We start from the raw sequence: 6,298 nt of genomic DNA on the forward strand, positions 1-6,298 counted from the left end.
AAGCGCAAGAATTATACGCAGATGGGAAGAAGGGTCAATTTAATTTGATGGCAGAATGGGAGGCTTTCCGCGATCAACCATGTTACTGTAGTCAAGCAGAAGGAAGTGTTGGCTCAGGAAGTAGTGGATCTAAGAGATCTCGCGAGAATGATGCATGTGGCTCAAACTCTATAGGATCGATTCCCTGTCCAATGGGTAGGGATGCCGCTAAAAAAAAGGGTAAAAAGAAGAGCACAACAGCTGCCTTGGAGGCGATGGAGAAAGATTGGGCTGCATACAAACAAGTCAAGGAGATAGAGGTTGAACAATTGAAGCAGATGGCGGCGATGCAACAAGAGACTAATAGAGTGAGGAAAGAGGAGACTGAAGCTAAGAAAATGGAATTATTTCTAAAGTTAAGTGAAGAGGAGCATCTCAATGACCACAAGAAAGAGCTGTTGAAGCGGTTGTCCCAAGAGTTCTTTGGAAATTAATTGTCTGTAGTGTTTGCTTTAATAATTTGTCAGTGTTTTGTCAAGTCTGATGTGTTTGCTTTATTATTTTTCGAGTGGTGTCAAGTCTGTAGTGTTTGCTTTAATAATTTGTCAGTGTTGTCGAGTCTGTAGTGTTTGCTTTAATAATATGTCAGTGTTTTGTCAAGTCTGTACTGTTTACTTTAATAATTTATCAGTGTTGTCAGTGGCTTTAATGTATGGGTTACCGAGTTTGAATATGCATCACTCAATTCGAATATAGTCCTTATCCGATAATTAACTATAGTTCATATTATTTCGAATCCGTCAATGTCCACCATTCAATTTATCTATATATATGGACTCATAGATCCACCATTCAATGTATCTCTTCCCATCTACTTCAAATTTCACAAAAAATGGATCCACCAGAGTTTGATCTCGAAGCTTACCTTGAAAAAAGCCAGAGAGAAGACACTTATATACTCAACCACTTTAGGGAGCGTCGAAATCTAATATTGAGGGTAGCGTACCTCGTGGTAGAAAACATCTCAGTAGAGATCATGCAGGGGCAAACCAAAGGCTAATTGCCGACTACTTTGCCAATGAGCCTACATACGACGATGGAATATTCCGTCGCCGGTACCGGATGCAAAAACATGTGTTCCTTCGAATCATTGCGGACCTTTCAAGTAGTGATAGCTACTTCACCCAGCGAGTCGATGCAGCGAAGAAAGAAGGTATATCGCCCTTAGCAAAATGCACCACAGCAATGCGAATGTTAGCATATGGTGTGGCAGCAGATGCAGTCGATGAGTACATCAAAATAGGAGAGACTACAACATTAGAGTGTTTACGTAGATTCTGTAAAGGAATCATACGATTGTATGAGCAAGAGTACATGAGAGCACCAACCCAAGAGGACCTGCAAAGAATACTACAGGTTAGTGAAATGTGGGGGTTCCCAGGCATGATCGGGAGTATTGACTGCATGCACTGGGAGTGGAAAAATTGTCCTAAAGCATGGGAAGGTCAATTTGCTAGAGGGGATAAGGGAACCACCACAGTTATTCTTGAAGCAGTTGCATCTCCTGATCTTTGGATCTGGCATGCCTTTTTTGGATGTCCGGGAACCTTGAACGATATAAACGTTCTAGACCGGTCACCAGTGTTTGATGAATTGGAACAGGGAAACGCTCCACGTGTGAATTTCATCGTGAACCAACGTCCCTATAATATGGCATACTATCTAGCTGATGGTATCTACCCTTCTTATCCAACTTTCGTCAAGTCTATTAGACTTCCTCAAACTGAACCCGATAAGTGCTTTGCAAAACATCAGGAGGGATGTCGGAAGGACATCGAACGTGCATTTGGAGTGCTTCAAGCTCGTTTTAAAATCCCCCGTGAACCAGCTCGCTTCTGGGACATAACTGATTTGGGTATCATCATGAGGTCATGCATCATATTACATAATATGATTGTTGAGGATGAACGAGATTCATATGCTCAACGCTGGACCGATTTTGAGCAAGCTGAGGGAAGTGGATCTAGTACACCGCAACCATACTCGACCGAGGTGTTACCCGCTTTTGCGGATCATGTGCGTGCTAGATCCGAGTTCCGTGATCCAAATGTCCATCACCAACTACAAGCAGATCTAGTGAAGCACATCTGGGCAAAGTTTGGAATGTATGATGATTAAATATGCTTTGTATCGTACTAATTACGTTATTTGTGTGTTGTGTGTTTAGTTTGTTGTCTTGCATTTTAAGTTAAGCAAATAAAATGTATTATTGTGTGCTTAGTTTCTTTTCTTCCATTTGAAGTTAATAAAATAAAATAAATTATTGTGTATATTTTTTTTAAAAAAATTAAATTGTTAAGTGTTTTAATTTAATTTACGTTAAAAAAATATTACGTTAATTTAATTTAATTTAAATAAATAAAAAAACATTAAATTAAATTAAATCGATAATAGTTTATTTAATTTAATTTTTATCGTAAATTTTAATTTTATGAAATCATAAATAGAAAAACATAAAATTAAATCAAAATATGAAATAAAAGTGGTGGGGTAGGGGGTAGGGTGTTGAATGAAAAACCATTGGAGTGGGTAAAAGTTGAATGAAGTGTTAAACTGGAGAGAGAAGGTGATGTGGAGTGTTGGGAAGAGAAAAAGTGGAGTGTTGAAGGTGTTGAATGTTGAAACCATTGTGGGTAGTCTTAGCTTTCTTTTTCTTGATCCCTTTGCGGCACATTCTATTTCCATACAATATCAATATTGTATATATAGGATTTTATTCTGTGTTATTCCAATTCCTTTCCTGAGGAAAATGACCTGAAAACAATAAGAAAATAATTGGACAACTATTCCATGATTACAATATTGAAATAAATGGATAGCACACACACGAAGGGACATAAAAAAATCCCCTTTTAATCTTTTATATTGTTTAGGCTTAAATACTCTAAAGGTCCCTGAAATTGTAAAGGGAATCAAAATCAATCCCTGAAATTGTTTTCCCTTAAATGTTGTCCCTGAAATTTGTTTTTTAATCAAATTGGATCCTTGCGTGTGTTTTAGTCTGATCTGGCTCCAATTTAAGCTAGTCATCATTTCCACGTGTGTAATTATTAAATAATACTAAATTATTAATTAAAAAATTATTATTATATCTTTAAATTATTAATTAAATCTCATAAATCTTAATTAAACTACTTTCAAACAAATTAGACATTACATCTTCATCAAGCTTACCTATCAAAGCCATTACTATGATCCACAACAGATCACATATCACTTACATATCAAAAAAACAATCAAAGTAGCTCACTTCACACAGGTCAACCTAACCCAGCGCTGCCAATCAAAAATTTGCCTACACTACTACTAGCAAAAAATTGTATCTCCAGTACCAAACCTTTCCCCCAAAATTCTCAAATTTTTCTCAATTTGAAAACTTTCTGGTGCCACCGTATCCAAAACTATGCTTCGTCTTCTTTGGGTGATACAATTTCCTAATCAATATCTCAATATCAGTATGTGGTTGCATATACCCACCCCAACTTTCCATTGGTTTCCTGTAAGATTACCTCATCTTGACACAATCAGCACTTCGGAGGCAGAGGACTGGATTCATGATCCAATCAAGAGGTATCACCTTATCAGCACTGGTTTCATGACCCAACAAACCCTAAATCGACCTGCTGCTCCAAATCCCCCTTTTTCTCTTCAACCCCAACACAACTGATCCTTAATCAAAGAGAGATTATGCATTTTTCTTTTCAGATCTGGTTATTGTTCAACATTGATGCTCAAAGATGAGAAAAAAAGTGAAAGCTTGGAGCTTCTCAACCCAGATCAAAGCCTCATGTGGCCTGGAAGACTTTCTCTTCTCTCCTGCTTTTCATTCTCGCTTGCGTTCTCCTCTCGGATCTGAGTTTGGACCGCCCATGCTCCCTCCACAATGGCGACGAAAACGTAAATCCGTAACACCAAGGGTTGCAAGGTTTGCGTTTTGTTGCCTGATTTTGGAGAAAAATAAGAAGAAGAGAGAGGGGAGAGAAGTGGTGCAACCATGGTTATTAGAGTGAGGGGGAAGAAGAAGATGATAGAGTAGAGAAGAAGAAGATGCAGTCTGGAGATAAGGAAGAGAATTTGGTTTAATTTTGATTTGTTAATTTTTTTTACACATATGCATTAAAAGAAATAAGAAATCCACGTGGAAATGATGACTAGCTTAAATTGGAGCCAGATCAGACTAAAACACACGCAAGGATCCAATTTGATTAAAAAACAAATTTCAGGGACAACATTTAAGGGAAAACAATTTCAGGGATTGATTTTGATTCCCTTTACAATTTCAGGAACTTTTAGAGTATTTAAGCCTATTGTTTATATAGTCCCACCCTTATGCATATATATAGACAGGTGAGTCTATTGTCATATATAAGGTATTGCGGTGAACCCTTTTGATGCTTGCCACTTTATATGTGGTTTGTTTTGAATATATGGTAACATACAATCCAAATGGACACTAGCATTTATTTTATGATAATTAGTGAATGAAATCCTTTTTATGAATTGTCACAAAAATTTATTCACATTGCATTCAACTTGTATCAAATAAACACACATCAAAATACAAAGAATATAGCGGAGAACATGAGTGACTAAGGAGCTTGTACATGTTTTGGAGTTGATTGGGTCAGTTTATGTCCATTGTTTATGATAAAATCTTGGGTTAAATATTCAATGACGTGATTATGACTCAAATTAGGAGACTTCGTAATCTAAAGTTAATTAGTTGTTTAATTACATAATATATCATGTCATACTTTTCAATTGTTTCTCTGGGGAATATCATATCATATCCAATATATGTAATTGCATTCCGTGTCACCATCGTCATGATGATAACTTCCACCTTATTATATTCCATGGATTCTATGATGGTTTACTTTTCTAAATCATAAATAAACAAAGGGACATGCATCCAATTATGCAGCATAAGCGATTGCATAGTCCGAGGGTGGAATTTGTAGCTTGCAAGTCTCTTTTTCCTTTTATTTCTCATACTGAAATAATCATGTAGTCATACATAACTGCACACCAATAATTGTGTATATGGTTATAACAGATTGATGTGTTCGTACACTGTTCTTTGTTTTTGGTGCTGGTAGTGGTACACGGCTACAAACAAATCTTCTAGCTTAATGGAGTTGCATTAACATGGTCAAAGTGTACCTACACAAGAAAATCTAACACTAATTTATAATTTACAGGGTGAAGGGATAGGGTTCAAATCCTGACGAATGAAGTAATTTACTAATAATTAACAACTAACATTGTCTATAAAAAAACATAAGACAGAAGGGTCGCTCACTTGGTGAGCTAAGGTAAATTAAGAGATTTGCAGGGTGAAAGGTCAAGGTTCGAATCAAGTTAGTGAGAAAATAAAGAGAGAATCTCAGAGAGAGTCTGAGAAAGAACTCTGACTTTTATGTGGTGACTAATGCGCACATAATTAAACGAATTGACATGTATTTATAAGTTTGATGTCCATCATAATAGTTTCTCAAAGTCTTTAGGAAGCCATTATGGAGACCTTTTGAGATCTTGGCTCCCATTTTCGTGGGCAAGTAGGCCAAATTCTCGCATCTCATTCATAGTTGGGATGGAAGATTCCTTAACTAAATCATCTCGTTTACCTCTGCGGTGCTCGTTAGACGGTGAGACCTTCAGGATGACTCAAGTCCATGCTATTAGGCCTTCTAATTTGGGTCGGTCAAAACATACACGTTTAATTCCTATTAAAATGTGGACTCTAAAGTTCGAGTCCTGTATAAGAAAATAACATCTGCTCAAAAAGTTATAACCACATCAGGATATAAATGTTTTCAACTTTAGCTAGTTGGATGCTATTGATAATTGTTACCAAAAAATTATTGGGCATGTCTACTTGTGTAATTTTACAAGAGCTTAAAACACTAGCTATTTTTAATTGTTGCATTTTTGCATTTATCTGTTCCTTCATTAACCACAACCCCGCGTCCCGTTTTTAATGATTCATGTAAAAATTAATGTGAATTCAAATCTTCCAGCGGGCCTCACATTTTTTTCCCCTTATTTCTGTACTCTGCTTTTATTTTTTCCTTGCTGTTAGCCTTTTGGCTCTCCCTACCTCCCCCTTCTGTTTCGCTTCTACTGTAAACTATTTTAGCACTTCTTGTGCAATTAATATACTTATTGGCTTAACCAAAAAAAATAGAGCCTGAAAAGGAAAGAGCAATTAATGAAGTTGTAAAGAAGGTGCCCTTCCCTTAGCAGATTGTGAAGGTTC

General features: G+C 36.6%; 1 pseudogene; it reads left to right on the forward strand.

The window, feature by feature from the left end:
* Nucleotides 1-871: 871 nt before the first annotated feature.
* LOC130720666 (uncharacterized) lies at nt 872-2,260 on the forward strand (annotated as a pseudogene).
* Nucleotides 2,261-6,298: the final 4,038 nt, after the last annotated feature.

Source organism: Lotus japonicus, chromosome 5 (genome assembly GCF_012489685.1).
Source record: "Lotus japonicus ecotype B-129 chromosome 5, LjGifu_v1.2".
Lineage (NCBI taxonomy): Eukaryota > Viridiplantae > Streptophyta > Magnoliopsida > Fabales > Fabaceae > Lotus > Lotus japonicus.